Source organism: Aulostomus chinensis, chromosome 8 (assembly GCF_037954235.1).
Source record: "Aulostomus chinensis isolate RoL2024-O1b breed Wild chromosome 8, RoL_Achi_v1.0, whole genome shotgun sequence".
NCBI lineage: Eukaryota > Metazoa > Chordata > Actinopteri > Syngnathiformes > Aulostomidae > Aulostomus > Aulostomus chinensis.
In genome coordinates this window covers 8041456-8061903 of record NC_141327.1, presented here as the reverse complement: position 1 = coordinate 8061903, position 20448 = coordinate 8041456, and the positions used below count along the sequence as shown (strand labels likewise).

General features: G+C 43.3%; 2 long non-coding RNA genes across 3 annotated transcripts; both read right to left on the bottom strand.

Moving 5' to 3' along the window:
- Positions 1 to 2508: 2508 nt before the first annotated feature.
- Positions 2509 to 3091, bottom strand: LOC147256983 (uncharacterized). Its single transcript, XR_015117444.1, has 3 exons — positions 2990 to 3091; positions 2663 to 2893; positions 2509 to 2568 (listed from the first exon to the last, which is right to left on the bottom strand). It is a non-coding gene; the product is annotated as an uncharacterized LOC147256983 (long non-coding RNA).
- Positions 3092 to 3575: 484 nt separating this feature from the next.
- On the bottom strand, positions 3576 to 11222 carry LOC147256982 (uncharacterized). 2 transcript variants are annotated; one of them, XR_015117436.1, is made up of 5 exons: positions 10830 to 11222; positions 8870 to 8959; positions 7283 to 7443; positions 3894 to 3948; positions 3576 to 3627 (listed from the first exon to the last, which is right to left on the bottom strand). It is a non-coding gene; the product is annotated as an uncharacterized LOC147256982 (long non-coding RNA). The 2 variants fall into 2 exon arrangements; XR_015117435.1 differs by having other exon boundaries at positions 10983 to 11222.
- Positions 11223 to 20448: the final 9226 nt, after the last annotated feature.

The window sequence follows — 20448 nt, the reverse complement described above, 5'->3', positions numbered from 1 at the left end:
TGATTCCAGGGTGGTGCCCCGTTAATCGATTATATTGTAATAATCATATTTAATAATTGGTTATTTTCTTTATAGTTTAATTTAAGATATCGCCAATCCTCTCCACCCTTTACGAGCCCCAACATTTTGGCACTCCGGTTGAGGCCTAACCCCAACACCACGTTTTGAGACAAATAACATACACTTCAATCGGACACTTATAATTTATTTTCCCAAGCCACACAGAGCCGCAACATAAAGATGAAATAGCCGCATACGGCTCCAGAGCCGCGGGTTGCCGACCCCTGCCCTAGGAGGAGATAGCGTTTGTTTGGGGTGCAAAATTGTCCAAAATTGGACATTCTTGTCCAAATTGTGTATGTCCTGTTAGAGTTAGGTCAGGGGTGTCAGTGTCTGATTTGTCTGTCTTGATGAGACGAATAAAACAGTGTTAGTCCCATGTCTGTAGGACATTCCTACAGGCCGTGGCAGTCTTTTTGGGTATGTAGGTGGCCCTATTGAGTAGAGTGCTGTTGTTTTTTTTAAAATATCCAATTTTTTGCCGCAGCTGATGTGTGTACCAAATTTGGTGAGTTTTTGAGCATGTTTAGGGGGTCAAATTAAAGCTGCAAGCAGCGTTGTTAGGGCCTGTGGCCGCGTGGCTTACACCGGCCGGAATCCATAGGTGTATTGGTCAAGTCTGTAGGCCGTTTAGTTTAGGAGTTAGAAGTCTGATCAGAGAGTGAGAGCAGAGCTGAGAGCTGGCCCTTTAAGAACCCCTCCCCCACTGCTCTGTGTTTGATCTGTGCTAGTGTGGAGAGAGAGGAGGAGCACCAGAATTGTAGTCTGTAAAACTGAAATAAGTCGGCATAGATTGGTCAAGAGTGACACATAATACCATATTTTTGTAGGGATTTTTGTCAGGAATGCAGTGGTGTGCTTGTAAAAGCTGTGGGATGTATGGTGGAGACGTGAGAAGCGTTTGTTTGACGGTATGTACCCTGAGAGGAGACAGTCTCCCCATAGGCTTCCATTGTAAGCTTGAAACGTGTCTCCCCCACTCTGACAGCTTATTAAATCCAAACCGAGTAATTCATATAAAAACCTTAAATAATCAGCACAGTTGGGAGAGTAATGTGTGAAAGTTTGGAAGCGATACTATTAATGCCCTAGGAGGAGAAAGCTTTTTTTCGGGGAGTAAAAAAAAGTGAGTGTATGAATTTTGCGTCTTCATGAGACGAGTCCAACGGTGTTAGTCCCATGTTTGTGGTGTTTTGTTTTTTTTATGATTAGTGAATGTGTCGCCAGACCAGACAAGTGTGCCGAATTTCAGCGAATTTCATGCATGTTCGGGGGTGAAATTACATTATGCGCGTTATGTGCATTATGACAGCATTATGCTCATTGACAGCAAGAACAGTCTAGTACCAGGTTTTGATTGGGTGTGTATGTGAAAACAGGCTCCGGGCCATCTGGCTGAGCGCCTCATGGGTGTTGGGGGGGGCTGGGACACGGTTTAGTGTGTTTTTAGTGCTGCTAATGTGTTGTTCTGCCGAGCAAACATAATAGGGTCTTCGCCCGAAGTACCTTGAGGCTCAGGCCCTAATTAAGCTTTGAAGTGGCGAAGTGTGTCGCGCAAACCCAATAGGTCTTCGCCCCAGAGTACCTCCGGGCTCAGGCCCTAAACATAATAGGGTCTTCACCTTGGAGTACCTCCGGGCTCAGGCGTTGCATTGTACCTGCTGTGGAAGGTCGAAATACGTCGGAAAACTAAACGCTGTTGTATCTGGGTAAACAACACCATGTAGAGGCGAGCTCAGCTCGGTGAATTTCACCGCTCAGTGAATCGAGCTCCTCCAGGGGCTCCATCTGGATAACTGCTGCTTCCAGCGGTATTTTCGGATGACGACTGGCCAGTTTGACGACCTGCTAGCTAGGATTGGTGACAGAATTTAACGATGGACACCAACTTATTCAACTGTTTCTTGTAATTTTAACACGTAGTGTCATATAGCACCGGGTTCACACACATAGCCACAATCAACTTGTCCTCCATCTTGTGACTCAGTCAGCCGTGATGTCGGGACAACCTCAATGCTGATTGGCTGTTGCAACGCAAATTTTTCGCAAAAGTTGAATATTTTCAACTCGCGTGAATGGCGAAATTTTGCGCATTCACGCCACCCAACTGAGAATTCACGTCATTTGTGCGTTTGCATCTGTTTGGAAACTGTTCGCGCGAATTCGTTTTTGGTGTGAGCACACAGAGTGAGTGCAGAGCTGAGAACTGGCCCTTTAAGAGCCCCTCCCTTCTCTGCTCTCTCTCTGCCATCTGTGTCAGAGTGGAGAGCAGAGGAGGGTTTTGCCAGTTTTAGTGTGAAAACAGTCCTAACTCCCCATGTGTTGGTCAAAAGTGGAATGTAAGACCATCTTTTCGTAGGGTTTTTTGTCAGAAATTCAATGGTGTGCTTTTTGAAGGTGTGGGAGTTTTAGTGTTGAAGCTACAAGTGTTTGTTTGAAAATATGTACCATTAGGGCTGAGATGCTCCCCTTTTGGTTCCATGACGACTAACAACAAGTCTCTGCCATCTGTTAGAGTGGAGAGCAGAGGAGGATTAACCAAATTTTAGTGTGGAAAAGTGTAATATCTCTGCATACATTGCTCCAAAGTGGAAAATAATACCATGTTTTTTGGGGGGATTTTGTCAGGAATGCAGTGCTGTTAAACTGGCCTGCTGCCTCCCATGAACCAGTCTGCCATCCAGTCCCCCCATCAAGCTGGCTTGCTCTCCCTGTTGGACGTCTGTCCGTCTTGGGTGAAGGATCCCTCCTCTGTTGCTCACCTCGCGATTTCTTAGAATTTTCCCTGTTAAAAGGGTTTTCTTTGGAGTTATTCCTCAATCGATGTGAGGGTCTAAGGGCAGAGGATGTTGTTATGATGCCATGTAAAGCCCTTTGAAACAAACTGTTTATAAAAACAGGCTATACAAATAAAATCGCCTTGCCTTACCTAAAACTGTGATAATGATCACATTTTGGTTGAGGGACTGGTGGCCATCTCCTCTGTCCAGGGATAGTCACTTCAGTCTGATGTAGATTGCTTCTTAACTTGTCTTTCACCCTCCTGAGGAAATTCAGCACCCATTCACACTTGGATTCCCTTGTTGGATCAATGACCCCCTGTCAACCTGCATGAATACTGGCTAGCAAACAACTCCCATGTGACCTCTATGACTGAGCTGTGACCAATGCCTTATAAATGCTTTAAAAAAGTAATAATCCTTACAGGGCCTTTATTTTTCTCTCATCACAGGTGCAGCTCAGGTGTGCAGGCCCAGAGAAGATCAGATCAGAGGCCAGATCAGATCTGACTCGTCGCACATTCAATGTTCAAATTAATTTCTGCTTGATTTTGTACCAGCACACAAAACATTCAGTGACGGGATTGTGCAGTGCTTGAATGCCGTGACAGAGACATTTCTTTAAGATAAAAGAAAGACATACTGTGTGACAAATTCTATACCACTTATCTGTTAAGGGGTCGGGGGGTACACCCTGGACGCGTCACCAGGCAAGGCCATCAGAAGCAATTAGGGGCTCAGTATCTTGCTCAAGGATATTTCCACAAGGTGACCAGGGGAGGTGAGGCTCAAATCAGTGAAGGGGCTGATTCAGGCTTAGAGAGACATTTTTCGTTACTGACTATACAGAAAAGCTGTTGTGAAACTTAAATTTGACAGCTTCAGTCTCAGAAAACAGCTCCTCCGAATGCTACTAATCAAGAATTTAGTCCTCATCATTGAAGTCAGTGGATTTTCAAATGGAAGTGTACTTTACTTTTTATTAGTTTGGTTGAATTCATTTATTTAATTGTTTTCAATAAACATTCATTCTTTCATATACTGAAAGGATACATCACAGTTCTTCAAATGGGCACATTCTGGATCTCCAAAACTTGAGTTCACAGATCTGCAAGCAGATGTCGCACTAAGAAAGCATTTTGGAGCAAATGACCCTTGTACTTTCTGGCTACTGATGGTGCCTGAGACTACTTCTTTGACCATGTTTGGATCTACTTAGGACTACATTCTGTGCTCTGAACATTCACACAACATAAAAATCAAGCACGGTTCCTGGCTCACTAACAAGCACCTACATATGTGCCTACATAAGTATAAGGTACTAACTCCTTATGAGGCAAGATTCAAACTGTTTACAGAACAGACACATGCCCATTTATCCCACTAGGAAAACAGGTTAAGAATAATGTAATCAATAATATTAAAATGAAAGGGGTCACACAATCTAAAGAGGCCCTTTTTTATTTACTTAATTCAGAAGTTCAGTCCATCCGTCCATCCATCCATCCATTTTCTGCTACTTATTCCTCTTAAGGGTTGCAGGGGGGCTGGAGCCTATCCCAGCAGCTTTTGGGAGAGAGGCGGGACCCCTGGACAGGTCACCAGTCCATCGCAGGGCCAACACAGATCGAGAGACAACCATTCACACTCAGTCATAACCTACGGTCTATTTAGAGCAGGGGTAGTGTCTTCTATGGCTGAAGGTGTGTAAATCAGTGGAATCACTTGTTAAAGTGTTTGGTTTGAAGGAAAACCTGCATACACACGGCTCTCCATGGCACATGGTTCCCTACCTCTGATTTAGAGTATCCAAGTAGCCTAGTCCCCAATTGCATTTCTTTGGACGGTGGGAAGAGGCTGGAGTACCCGCAGGCACAGGAAGAACATGCAAATTCCACACAGGAAGACCCTGTGCTCGTGCCGCGACTCGAACCCAGAACCTTTTTGCCGTGAGGCGAAGGTGCTAACCACTGCACCACCATGCTGCCAAAGTTCAATCCTTTTTTTCTTTTACTTTAAATGTAACTGCAAATTGTGCCTGTTTTATTTTACTTGAAATGTAAACCTCAAGTGTCTGTTCTGTTTTATTTGAAATGTATCAAGAAGAGTTATGACTTTCACAGACTCATGGTTTTCACTCAATCAGCTTTCCTAAAAGTGACCCTAGGACTGAAAATGGATGGCAGATGGAGTTATGATATCCGTGGATAAGAGAAGTCTTGGTAATTGTTCACTTTTTCTATATATAAATAAATAATATATACATACATACACACACACACACATATATATATGGAATATATCTCCATCCATCCATTTTCTTCCACTTATTCCTGTTAAGGGTCGCAGGGGGGCTGGAGCCTATCCCAGCGGCTTTCAGGTGAGAGGCAGGGTACACCCTGGATATGTCGCCAGTCCATCGCAGGGTCAAAAAAGAGAGACAGACCATTCACACTCACAGTCACACCTATGGTCAATTTAGAGTTTCCAATTAGCCTAGTCCCCTAATGCATGTCTTTGGATAGTGGGAAGAAGCTGGAGTATCTGGAGAGAACCCATGCAGGCACAGGGAGAACATGCAAACTCCACACATATAAATAAATGCATGTTTTCAAATTTGTGTATTAGCTTTATGTTACCAACAATTGAAAGAATGACAACAATACAAAATTTATATATATATATATATATTTCTGGGTTATTTTATTGATGGAATTCAGAAAAAGGCCAAGTTCAAAATTATTCATACTCCTGACAATATTTCAACAAACATGTGCCAAATGTGGTATTTTTGTCCAATAATTCCTTCAAGATGTCACCATGGAATAAAACCTTTTATTTAACATTATTGGCCAAATGCTAAAGCGAAAAAAATACATCTTTCCAGAAGAGTATAAATAGTGGGACAGTGTTCAGGTCATTGTCAATTTCTGGTCATCATGGTAAAGAAGAAGGAGCTCAGTGGGGACCTACGTCAGCGTGTTGTTCGTACTCACAGTGAAGGAAAGGGTTACAAGGCCATTTCCAAGCAGTATGGTGTCCCTGTCTCAACCGTCCAGAGCATCATCAACAAGCACAAGAGGTTCAACACTGTCAAAAACCTCAGTGGGCGTGGCCAAAAGTGTAAAGTGTCCCCCAAACTTGCCAGGAAAATCTGCCAAGAGATCAACACCAACCCACGGACCACAACCAAGGCCCTAATTCAAACACTTGAGCAGACAGGGACAAAGGTGTCACGGTCCACCATTGAGCGAGTTTTGCACAGAGGAGGTCTCCATGGACGTAAACCTCGGAAGACGCCGCTGCTCAGGAAAAAACATCTGGTAGCTCACCTGGCCTTTTGTAGAGGTCATCTGAAGCAAGATCCCAGCTTTTGGTCAACCATCCTGTGGTCTGATGATACAAAGCTGGAGTTATTTGGCCATATGGATACTCAATATGTCTGGAGGAAGAAAGGAGAAGCCTATAGACCAAAGAACACTGTGCCCACTGTCAAGTATGGTGGTGGAAGCATAATGCTTTGGGGATGTTTCTCTTCCAGTGGCACAGGGAACTCGTCAAGGTCCAAGGTACCATGAAAAAGGAGGAATACATCAGGATGCTTGATGAAAATGTCAAGGAATCTGCTGTGAAACTCGAGCTTGGCCAAAACTGGATATACCAACAAGACAACGATCCTAAACACACTGCCAAGGTAGTGAAGAAATGATTCAAGGACAATTACATCAATGTCCTGGAGTTGCCAAGTCAAAGTCCTGACCTCAATCCCATTGAGAATTTGTGGCATCACTTGAAGACCAGAGTGATGGCAAGGAAACTAACCAACCTGACCCAGCTTGATGCATTCGCCAAGGAAGAGTGGGCCAACATCCCACAGGAGACGTGCAAGAAGCTTGTGGACACGTACAAGAATCGTCTGGAAGCAGTCATAAAGAACAAAGGCTATGCCATTGACTATAAAATAAAGACAATGGACTAGGGTATGACTAATTTTGAACATGGCATTTTTTTGGACTCCGTTAATAAAATACCCCAGAAATATTTTTTTTCTTTCATTTTATATTGTTGTCATTCTTTCAATTGTTGGTCACATAAAGCTGAAACACAAATTTGAAAACATGCATTTATTTTATCACTAAATGAAAAAATCACAAGAATTAGCAAGGGTACGAATAATTTTGAGGACGACTGTATATATATACATATGGGGTGGGGTGGCATTTCTTTGGGGGGCCGCACAGCCCCCCATGTGCTCGCCAGGGGTAGCTTGGCTGTCATTAGGTACCGAGATGAGATCCTCAGACCCATTGTGAGACCATATGCTGGTGCGGTTGAGCCTGGGTTCCTCCTAATGCAATACAATGCATGTGGATGGAGTGTGTCAGTAGTTCCTGCAAGACGAAGGCACTGATGCTATGGACTGGCCTGCCCATTCCCCAGACCTGAATCCAACTGAGCACATCTGGGACATCATGTCTCGCTCCATCCACCAACGCCACATTGCACCGCAGACTGTCCAGGAGTTGGCGGATGCTTCAGTCCAGGTCTGGGAGGATATCCCTCAAGAGACCATCTGCCACCTCATCAGGACCATGCTCAGGCACTGTAGGGAGATCATACAGGCACGTGGAGGCCACACACACTACTGAGCCTCATTTTGACTTGTTTTTAAGGACATTATATCAAAGTTGGATCACCCCATAGTAGGGGTGCAACGGATCAAAAAACTCACGGATCGGATCGTTTCACGGATCAGAGCCACGGATCGGATCATTTTTCAGATCAGCAAAAAAAAAAAAATAATTATAATAATAAAACAAGACGAATAAACAACTTTCTTTCATTTATTTTGTAAAACAACTGAATATGGCCTCATGTCTGCAGCTATAAAGACACCGATAGATTTTGTGATGGCTTTAGCCCGGTCAGATTGTGCAGCAAGGGGCTGTTTAAAGGCCGTGGTGATAAGAGTTTGTTGAGCAGCGTTCGTTTTCACTCCTTTCAGTGAAACACCAGGGTGATGTCGCTTCAAATGCGTGGCCATGCTCGATGTGTTCGCACTTTCATATGGCTTTCTTGTGCCACAGTGCCTACACACCGTCACGGTTTCATCAACTAACCTTTTTCCTTCTTTATAATTAACGGGGAAGCCAAAATGCTCCCATACGGGAGATTTTAACGACGCGGGGCGCTCGAGCTCTTCAGTTCCTCCGCTCGCCATTACACTACACTAACAAGTATTTGGATTGAACTGCGTGACCACGCTACTGATCAAATCAATCCGCGGATCACGTGTGTACCGAACCGAAGATACTGATCCGACCGGATCACGGATCAATGGTGATCCGTTGCACCACTACCCCATAGTGTGTTTTTCCACTTTGATTTTGAGTGTGACTCCAAATCCAGACCTCCATGGGTTAATAAATTTGATTTCCATTGATAATTTTTGTGTGATTTTGTTGTCAGCACATTCAGCTATGTAAAGAACAAAGTATTTAATAAGAATATTTCATTCATTCAGATCTAGGATGTGTTATTTTAGTGTTCCCTTTATTTATTTGAGCAGTGTGTGTGTGTGTGTGTGTGTGTGTATATATATATATGTATATATATGTATATGTATGTATATATATACACATATATGTATATGGTAGGTTTTTGACATATGTATATGTGTATATATATATGTATATACATATATATATATGTGTATATATATATATATATATATATATATATATATATATACACACACACACACATACACACACTTAAGTGGAAATAATGCGGCTGGATCTCTCTCTGTATCTGTCGTGCAGCAGGGTGAGAGGAGTTGTAGTAGTATCCATAAGAGAATATTAGCAAGGAAGAGCAGCTTCTGGCTCAAAAAACAGAACACAGAGCTTTTGGTCCCCCCCACCACATCACCTTTGGTACTATTTATACTGTGGTATATTTTGAATTTTTTTAATTAAATGTTATGATTAAAAAACAAACATTATATGGATAATGTGAAGATGTGTTACCTGTGCAGGGTCCATATCTCCAGTCCAGGTCAAACTTTCTGAGTTGCCCTAACTCGTCCTGCCTTACTGTTGCAAGTTCAGCCTCTGAGCCTTACAAAAAGATTCAGAGAGAATTCACTTACAAATGTGTTGGAAAGGACACCAGATAGATAGTTCTCTATCTCTCTCTTGATGCAATTGGATGTAAAGTTACAAATTAAATTCAATGTTTCACAAGACAAGACTGCCAGGTAGCAGCTGAACATTGTACGATACAAACTTGGTGGTGGAGGAGTAGGTCTCCTCTCGGATTTTTCCTGATCTTGCTTTTTTCACCACCTTGAAAGCATCAGTAATCAGTCCTCGCTTAGTGGTCATAGCGACAGATGATCTAGAACTTATTTATGCACAAAGTTTGTAATAAAACAGTGATGAAACAGCTTTCAATAATATTGATAAACACCATCCATCCATCCATTTCCTTCTGCTTATTCCTATTAAGGGTCGTGGGGGGGCTGGAGCCGATCACAGCGGCTACAGGCGAGAGGCGGGGTCCATCGCAGGGCCAACAAAAAACCACTCACACTTACAGTCAATTTAGAGTATCCGAGTAGCCTAGTTCCCAATTGCAAGTCCGTGGATGGTGGGAAGAAGCCGGAGTTCCAGAGAGAACCCACGCAGGCATGGGGAGAACATGCAAACTCCACACAAAAAGATCCCGAGCCCAAGCCAGGACTCCAATCTGGAACCTTATTGCTGCACTATCACCAGGACTGTTCTGCCATGTTTGCACTGCAAATGCTATATCACCTCAAGCTGTTGAATGACACAGCCACCAAAAATCTGGTACTATCATGTGCCTGTGCACCTAGATGCACCACAGCACCACCTAAAAACTGCTATCCACTCCCACATGTATCCACAGTGGGACTTGCACAAGCCTGTTTACAGTTGTACAGGGCAAAAAATATCCATGACGATGTTTCACAGCCTAACTACAGATTTTTCATCATCCATCCGGTGGTTGAGATAGAAGCCTCTGTTGTCTGTATAGTCTACTAAATATGGCATTCCTTAAGCAGCAGTACTTTCCTCCTATGATACTTTCCTTTAACTGTTATCTGATTAATTCTGTATTTGTTGTATTTATATGCTAAATGCATTGGCTTTATACCTTTGCTAAAACCTTCACTAAGTAGTGTGGTTGAACATGTGTGGGCAAAGGTTGCCCAACAACTGATCACAAAATTCAACCTTGGTTACATACAGTCTACAAATAAGAAAATGTCAGACCTTGTACAATTTAACACAGCTTTCTATTACAAAAGTCAATCTGGGCATTATGCAAAACTGTAAAATGGTTGCCTTTTTTTAATCTTAACTGAAAGCTTCCATCGGTCTAAATTGTGAAAATTACTTGTAACTGTGAACTAATAACTTGCAAAACAAGTTGCACTTAAAAGGAGACACCAAGTTTTATTTTTAAGTCTGTTCATTGAATATCAGTCACTGACTAGAAACTCAGCCCTGTGTGGCCGATCTGTTGATTTGTTGGAAGAATTATGACTGGTTCAAAACTCGATATATACAAGTAACGTGGCTTTAGATAAACTTTTACATTTTGCATTTTCCATCTCATGGTCTCATGAGCTGCCGCGCCTGATAACTCCCTAATGGACGGATGTAAAGCCAGATTGGATCGGCGTGACAACAATGAGAATTGTAAGTTATTAAAGTACTATATACTAATATATAATAATTATTATACGATCGCTTGTTACAGCTGTACGACCTTTGGCAAGTTGCGAGTGTATCCAACATCAAACATTTTAAAAAGATCGACAGAGCTACAAATGATAGTCCGTGAACCTAACTCCATACATTAGCGTTTCAACATAAATTCCATTAACAACGTGTACAAAATGTTACTGCACCGATATTGATTCCTCTCCGATTCCCTTTCTCCACTTATTCAACCTACCTGGATATCCGAACAATAACAACTCCGCTAAACTCAAAATATGATGTCTTCATACACGGTGCGGAGGAAACCTTACACACATACTAAAAAATGATGATATTTCTTCTGCTGTTATGAGTGTAGGCCTCAAGAGCTGAAGCTGGCCAGACGGACCTCAGTACATATGTCTATGCATACAGCTTCTTCTTCTTTTCTTTTCTCTTCTCTTCTCTTCTCTTCTCTTCTCTTCTCTTCTCTTCTCTTCTCTTCTCCTTCTTCTTCTTCTTCTTCTTCTTCTTCTTCTTCTTCATGAATGGCGGTTGGCAACCACTTTTGGTGCATTACCGCCACCAGCTGGACTGCAGTGTGGATCCTGATTCTTTGCAAGAACCCAGTATTCTTCAAAAAGAAAACAAACAAATGAAAAAAAAATTCACCAAATTCTCTTTGTAGTATATCACATAGATTTAATGTCATCTGGTTTTCATGAAGTTGGGAAATCAATCTTTGTCGGGCTTGATGGTATTTATGACAATCCATAATTGCATGATCTATTGTCTCTAGACAACTGCATCAACATGCTTTTTACATTATAAAGTTCTATTTAAAGCCGTATGTCCGAGCCTCATTCTGGACACCACATCCTCTTCTCGCTCCCAGATGTCTCTCAGACTGCTCCCATAAAAACTACTATTTTGCATTTATATTAGCTTTAATTATACTTTTGATTTCCACTTTGCTATATTTAATATCCATCCCTATAGCAGGATTCTCTGCTGTGTTCTTCATTAGCTTCTACACCTATATGAGCACCCATATAACTGTAGCACTAACACCAGACTTAATCAGATTGTTAGCTATTTGCATTTTTTCAAACACTTTGTCCTGTCTGGACTCAGAGTCAACATATTTAAGGCTTACCAAAGCTGAGCTGGAGTCTGATGCAATCACCATTTGGTTAAGTTTATTGCTGTCTACCCACAGTAAGGCCATCCAAATAGCTATCAATTCTGCTGTGTATACAGCTAAATCATCAGTAATTCTTTGATCAGATTCAATGATTAATTGAGGGATAACGAGCAATTCCCACTTTCTTATTGTTTTGTTTGAATGCATCAGTATATAAAATAACTCCATCTTTATATTTGTCTGTTATGTTATTCTTAACTCTGATCCACTTCATTCACCTCCTTTTCCTTTAATAAACCTAAATCCACTGGAACCTCTGATAGAAGCCAAGGAGGAACAACTGGATATACCACTAGAACTAATTTTCAGAGCACTGATTCCCATTGTTATTGCCCTCTGTCTTTTTGTCTTATCTTGTCCCAGATTTCCTAATGGGAATAATTAATAACAGGACTGAGAGATTATCAGAAATATTAATATAATAATAATAATAATAATAATAATAATAATAATAATAATAATAATAATAATAATAAATATCAGAAATATTTCCATTTCTTTTTGTTTTAATAGTTTAGCTTCCCTGATATTAACATTGCTTCTTCCTTCTTTCACTGAATGCACTGACTCACTCAAAAGAATCCCTGTGATTACACTTCTCACAAGATTTTTTATCAACACACATCACTTTCTATACATTTAGTTTATTTATCTTTATTGCTTCCTGATGCTGTCATACACTTTTGCATCCTACCAGTAAAGAACTATTTCTAAATTTTTTTAGCACTCCTTACACCCCCAATATCTTTATGTAGAGATTTGGTTAGTTGGAACGGACTCCACTTGTCAAAAGTAGCCTCATTTTACAACATTTTCATAAAAACCTGTTTCATCATTACTCCTTCTCACCGTTTTTATTCCTTTGTTGATAACATTATCATCCGACCTATCTTTATCATTATTTTTATGTTTTCACCTCCTTACTTCAGTCCACTCATCTGAATCAGAACTCTCATGTCTAAATTCCATCTGTCAGGAAATTATTTCTGAAGGATAAAGACAGTATTTTCACTGTCAGTTCGTGTCTTTCAAACATATATATTCAAAGTTCCTCCTCTCAGTAGCTTCCCATCATGCCTTGTTCTTTCTTCTTCTTTCAAGGACAGTGGCAGGGGGAGCGTAGGGACACTGACTCCTCACTGTCCAAGGCCTTTCCCAAACTCTTCTTATCTCAGGAGTGTAAGCACAGCCTGGTACATCCTGCACACACTTCATTTCTGGTCTGTATGAAGGTCACAACACTATCATACAATTCTACATCAGGCTAAAACCTCATGACAATAAAAAAATGTAATAAAACATAAATGTGTCTGCATATTTTCCAACACCATCCCATCCTCACTTCCTGATCCATCATTTCCTGCCCCCTGACCATTCATAGTCCAGTTGTTGCCAACCGCCCGACACTCACAAACAACAGACAAACGACAGCTGCTTTCCTCCAGAGGCTGCCATCCTTCCTACCTGCGCCCCTTCACAAATTAACCATGATATATTATTGGGTGGCTGCACGGTGGTGCAGTGGTTAGCACTGTCGCCTTACAGTAAGAAGGTTCCGGGTTTGAGTCCCGGCTTGGGCTCGGGATCTTTCTGTGTGGAGTTTGCATGTTCTCCCCGTGCCTGTGTGGGTTCTCTCCAGGTACTCCAATTTCTTCCCACCATCCAAAAACATGCAATTGGGCACTAGGCTGATTGATACTCTGAATTGACCACAGATATGAATGTGAGTGTGAATGGTTGTTTATCTCTCTATGTTGGCCCTGCAATGGACTGGCGACCTGTCCAGGGTGTACCCTGCCTCTCACCTGTTGACGCTGGGATAGGCCGTTTATTCCTTACTAGTAAGGGTCGCGGGGAGGCTGGAGCCTATCCCCGCATCTACGGGTGAGAGGCGGGGTACACCCTGGACAGGTCGCCAGTCCATCACAGGACCAACATACAGAGACAAACAACCATTCACGCTCACATTCATACCTACGGTCAATTTAGAGTATCAATCAGCCTAGTCCCCAAATTGCATGTCTTTGGACGGTGGGAGGAAGCCGGAGTACCCGGAGAGAACCCACGCAGGCACGGGGAGAACATGCAAACTCCACACAGAAAGATCCCACGCCCGAGCTGGGACTCAAACCCGGAACCCTCTTGCTGTGAAGCCACAGTGCTAACCACTGCACCACCGTGCAGCCTCAACTGTTTCATCTTTATCATAATGCTCACATTTGCCTGTCATATGTTTTTCATTATAAACAAAAGTGCCTCCAAGTCCAGTGTGACCAAATCTCTAATATGATTTTGTGATCCTCCTCTTTTTTTTATCTCCATTGAACTTCCTTTACATCTCCCATTTTCCTTTGAATGGTCAAAATATTCCTGCCATTGTCTCCCCTGTCCAACTCTCCCTGCAAAGTTCTTTTTGATCTGATGCTGCTCTTGATTTCAGCTTTGCTATATTTTACACTCAAAATCTTTTTTTCCTTGTCACTCATTTTTTTGTATTTTTCTGCCGGCTTGTTTCCTTCCACACTAATGTATGCAGGGATCCAGATGAAATTACTGACCACTCTTGCCTTGAGATTCATTGAACTGTTTATGCTATTTCAAGTATAATGTCTTGTCTCTGATTGCACATGATTAATTGTTGGATGGGACAGTGATGGCTTTAAATTTTCTTTTAAAAATAAGGCATGAGATGGAAGTGAAAGTGCAAACACCAAGGTGCCATTTATTTTTCTCGGCATGAGACACCATCAAAAAATTACATTAAAAAGCCCTGACTGCCTTTTATACCCTCCTGGCCACAGGAAATTAGACAGACCAGTGTAGGTGAGACCACAACCATACTCTACAATAAATATTTACATAAAACCAGCACCATCTCTGTGATGTTCTCTCTTGGTCTTTGGAGGCCAAAATAAACACCAAGCTAACCTTCACATATGGATTCCAAGAAAGAGGCGTGGAGTGGCGTTTCTTCTTTGTATTTGAAATGATCATACATGAGTATGTGGTAAAAACCAGTGTTGTTTTTGGTAGGCATTTTAGATTGTGTTAGTCTCAGTCTTTTGGACTAAATGGTTCTTACTTTTAGTCACATTTTAGTCATTTCTATCCTTGATAGTTTTAGTCTAGTTTTAGTTGACGAAAACTCAAAGGTTTTAGTCAAATATCAAAGATACCTATAAACAAAAGCTATGTGTGTATGTACTTAATAGGCCAATACAGGTGTTGGAATGAAGCACACTGAAACTGATCTACCTTCAAAGGGGAGTTTTTTTCCCGTTTTTCTTTCTCTACCTTTTATTTATTATTTTGTTGCAGATGCAGACAACACACTGGCACACAATATGAGTATTGTATCACAATAAAATAGGACTAAACAAAAATAAAAGCACACTTGACTTCCATGTGAACGACCATATGTCCTACATATTGGCTTCAGCTGCTATTATTGGTTAAAGCATCCAGGTGTGTTGCTTAGACAGGGAACAGCAGCAGGTCTGAAGACTACCGTGTTTCCCAGTCCCACAAACATGGGTCAAAGCATTTCACCTGCCATCCGTCCACAAATGGACAGGGGTTGTATTCATAACATGCTAAATTAATAGAAGGGCTGTCTTAGTCTCATTTTCGTCATGGAAAAAAGGGGTCTGACGTCGTCATTTTCATTTTCGTCCAGCGTGATGAAAACAACACTGGTAAAAACTGCAACAAAACATACAGACACACATTACTAAATTGCCCAGTCAAATCATTGACTAACGATAAGCTTGTTTTCGGCTAACAACAAACAGTTACTAAATTATAATATCTTTGCCAAAAAAATTAAAAAAAACACACACACACACACACAATCCCATTGACTCACAGCAGTACTTGTCTACAACCGCGGATTAACGATGTCCCGAGTTGAGCAGGAAACAGTTTGTCTGACAACGGAGCGATCGCAAGTAACCCAGAAGTGACATCACCATAACAAACCATAACAATCACACAAAATGCGATACCCTCTCCCAGTGCACCATTAAAACTATTTTTTCCCACATAAAACGTACAAACATTTTTCAAACAAATATCAATTTATTCAGTCCCCTTTGCAATACAGCACACTCCCCGCCTGACCTGATCATGGTCACTAAGGATTAAGGGTAAATAACATCCAAGTCTATTAATCAGTCATTAGGCAGAAGTAGAACTAGTTCTGCAATAGGCCTTAGAAAAGTTTTGACACTCCCTTGGTCTGTCGTCTTCAATTTAACTTTTCTGACATGTCTGTCATTTCCTGGGAATGTGGCTGTGATCCTGGCCATGGGCCAGCAGTTGCGGGATGTCTGCTTGTCCCTGAGCAAGACGAGATCACCAACTTGAAGGTCCCTTCGAGTCGCTGTCCATTTCGGTCGTTGCTGTAAAGAAGGTACCGTAAATTCTGGACTATAAGCCGCGACTTTTTTCGACGCTTCATGCCCCGCGGCTTATACTCCAGTGCGTCTTACACGAGGATTTTACCTTCACCCTGGGGTGTGGCGGGCAGCGGCAGCGGGCAGGAATTCCCTATTGTTCCTGATGGTAGCTCCAAGTACCATACTTCGGGAAATTCCTAGCCAAATGTTATGGTAATTTCTCTAAGTACTGTACTTGGAGCGTCCAGTCCATGCCGCGGTGCAGTGTAAAAAGAGCATCACACGATATTTTCAGTCATTTGTACTCACCCTCAAGATGGAGAGCAGAAGAAGGAATGCTTATGATGCAGCTTTCAAGTTAAAGGCAATCAATCTGGCGGTTAAAGATGGAAATAGAGCTGCAGCACGTAAGTTTGGCATTAACAAATCGATGGTGAGATGCTGGAGGCGGCAACATGACGAACTGGCCCAATGCAAAAAGACGACAAAAGCTTTCAGAGGTCATAATAGCAGATGGCCCGGACTTGAAAACGCTCTGGAAGACTGGGTCAACACGCGAGAACAGGCGGCCGAGGTGTTCCCGCCGTGCACCGCGGCTTACTTACCGGTGCGGCTTGTACGTGTACAAAGTTGATTTTTTTCCCTAAAATAAGCACGGTGCGCTCTATTGTCCGGAATTTACGGTAAGTATTCACGACTCCTGCAGGTCCAGAACTGATTTGCCAGAGCTTGAACCTGTCTCCATTGTTTTGTGTGTAAGTCCGTTTCTGTAAAGTCCCCAGTAGGATGAAGGACTCCTGATTTCTGTGTAAGGAGCATAGCCGGTGAGAGTATGAAAGGGTTCTCTGGATCTGTAGATACAGGAAGCTGTGGTCGAGTATTTATGATCGCTGAGACTTCAGCCATTAAGGTGCAAAGCACTACATGAGTCAGGCGAGTGTTTTACTGCAAAAGCTTTGCGTCAAGGATTCTCCTAGAAACTCCGATCAAACGCTCCCATGAACCCCCCATATGAGAGGTGTGTGGAGGGTTGAAAATCCAGCTGCAACCTTGCTCACTCAGGTATGCCTGTACCGTCTTGACCATGCCGAGCTCCTTACAGGCACCATCGAAGTTTGTTGCACAGTCGGAATGGAACTGTTTTGCCGGGTCTCTGAGAGCAAAGAAGCATCAAATGGCGTTTATACGGCTGGGTGTATCCATATTCTCAATGATTTTGAGATGAAAAGCTCTTGAACTCATGCAGGTGAACATGATAACCCATCTCTTGCTCTCTGCCTGTCCTCCTCTGTTACATTTTGCAGTCACGGTCCAAGGTCCAAAGACGTCAAGGCTAATGTAGGTGAAGGGCGGGCAGGTTTTGATCCGTTCTGGAGGAAGATCTGCCATGCGCTGTTCCTCCAGCTTCCCACGTAATTTACGGCAGGTTACACAATTGTGAAGAACTGAGATTATAAGTGTCTTGCCTCCTAAAATCCAGTCCTTTTGACCTGATAGCACCTTCTGTCAGGTGACGGCCTTGGTGTTTCACCTGCTCATGGTGATGACGGGTGAGCAACAGTGAGATATAGCCATCCTTGGGTAAGATAACTGGATTCTTTTCTGCGGCTGGAAGTTGAGCGTGCTTCAGGCGACCTCCGACCTGAATGAGACCACCTTCCAAGGTGGGGCAGAGCTTCTGCAAGTGGCTATTTTTGGGAATAGGTTTGTTGTCTCTGAGGGCTGTCAGTTCCTCTAAAAAGGCTGCATTTTGGGTTACTTTAAGGATGATATCTGTTGCTTGAGCCAGTTCATCCGGAGTCCGAGGTAAGTCACACCTGTGCTAGCCTTTACACTTTCCCTTTTGATCTGTTTTCTTTCAGGATCTTGCAATGTGGATGAGGAATGCCGCTCCTCTTACCAAGGACATGAAGGTGGAGAAATGTAGGAAGCGGCCTGAAGTAAGTACTGGTTCCAGGTAAGTAGCACAGGTTTGTATCTGTGGTCTGATTTCTTTGTACTTGTCAGGTTGGATGAGGTCAAACGTCTCACTTGTTTCTGTTCCCTCTGCAAGTTGTTGATGCAAGAAGGTGGGTCCTGTGAACCAGAAGGTTTGCGCCAGGTGAGATGCAGGTAAGGAGCGTGAGGCACAGTCTGCCAGATTCTCCTCTGTGTGTACATAGCACCACTGAGCAGGCTTTGAGGATTGTCGAATGCGTTGCACTCTGTTGTGAAGTATTGAACCTTTTAGACTCGTTGCAGATGTAGCCTAACACTACTTTGCTGTCTGTGTAGAAGTGAATTGCATCCAGCTTCAGGTCCATCTCATCCTGAATGAGATCTGCCATCTCTGCTCCTAAAACGGCGGCACATAGCTCCAGCTGTGGAATGGTAGGTTCGGACAGAGGTGCCAGTTTCGCTTTTCCCATAACAAAACCTACTTCAATATGCCCATCTTCCTGCACTGCTCTTATGTATGCCACAACGCCGATGGCTTTGGCTGAGGCATCCATGAACAAACAAAGCTCAGTCTTCACTGCTTTGGAGAGCGAGGTATCCGTGTACATTCGTGGGATGTGAAGTTGTTTTAGGTCTTGGAGTGAGTCTCTCCACTCTTTCCATCGTCCCAGTTTGGCCTGTGGGAGAGGATCGTCCCAGTCAGCCTGTTCAGAGGTGAGTTCTCTGAGGATGTCTCTCCCTTGGATCGTAACGGGTACGAGCAGACCAAAGGGGTCAAAGACACTGTTGACGGTGGAGAGGACCCCACAACGAGTGACAGGTTTGTCCATAGTTGACACAGAAAAGGTGAATGTGTAAGACGCAATCTCCCAGAGTAATCCCAAGCTCCGTTGAGTAGGTATGCTTTCACTACCAAGATCCAGATCTTTGATCACTGAAGTGCAATCTTCAGATGAAAAGGTGTCCATAACTGCCTTCCGGTTCAACACAAATTTGTGCAAGCGAAGGTTTGACTCTGCAAGTGACGACTGAGTTCTCTGGAGAAGGTCGATTGCCTCGGCTTCAGATGATAAGGATATCAGTCCATCATCCACATAGAAGTGGTTCTCCATGAACTTGACTGTGTCAGCTCCATACTCCTGCGCACCTTCTCCGATGGCATGCCGCAGGCCATAGATAGCCACAGCAGGTGAAGGCCTGTTACCGAAAACATGGACCTTCATCCGGTATTCAATAACCTCCTTCGTGATGTCATTGTCCTTGTGCCACAAGAACCATAGGTAGTTACGATGACTGTTCCGGACGGCGCCCTGTGACGTCACTGCGCGGTCCTCTTTCTCCCTCACCTGCTTCTGCCAGCCCCCGGAACCAGCCCTGCGCCCTGATTGGCCTCCTCCGCAGCCAATCCCGTCAGTCAGTGGCACCGGGAGGATTTAAATGGAGAGCAGGGCCAGACGCTGGCGGCGACTCTGCACGATGGCAGACGTCGTCCCTCGCGTGGCTCCCTTAGAATCTCCTACACGTAACTGAACATGATCTGTGTGATCCTTGATAGGTACCAGTAGTTGTTTAGGTTTCACTTGCCCTGCGTGGTGTGGTTGCTCCGGTGGAGCTGTGTTATTTTCTTGTGGTTTTCCTGTTTTCATTTGCCCTGCGTGGCGTGGTCGCTCCGGTGGAGTTGTTTTACTTTATTGTTGTTTTCTATTTTCATTTGGCCCTGCATGCCCACGCTCCCTGTACCCTGTGGCGTATGAAAATAAAAACTGCCCGCTAAGTGCACCCGGATCTCTTTGCGTTACATCTCCTTACCCCTAGCCGAGCCGGGTCGTAACAATAACTTTCATCCACCAGGAAGCAATAGAACATCTGCTGGATGTCTGCCAGGATTGCGACCTTCTCATTCCTGAAGCGTAGTAGGACCCCTAGAGGGGAGTTATTGAGGTCAGGCCCTGTGAGGAGCACATCACTGAGGGAAACGCCGGAGTACTGGGCACTGGAATCGAGGACCACTCTGATTTGGTTAAGTTTGTGCGGGTGGTAGACACCAAATGTCGGGAGATACCAGCACTCCTCATCTGGTTTCAAGGGCGGTTTCTCCATGGACTTCACATAATGTTCCTGCATTTCAGGCCTTTTCTTTAGGGTTCATTGGAGGGATGAAAACCGCTTGACAGCTTGCTCTTTGTTGTTTGGTAGAAGCTGGCGTGGTTCTCTGAACGGCAGTGGGGCAACCCAACTGATGTCATCATCTCTGAAGACATTTTTGTCCATGATTTCAAAGAAGATGGTGTCCTCCACTGAAGGAGCAGGTTTGTTGTCGTGCTCGAAGCGGTTGA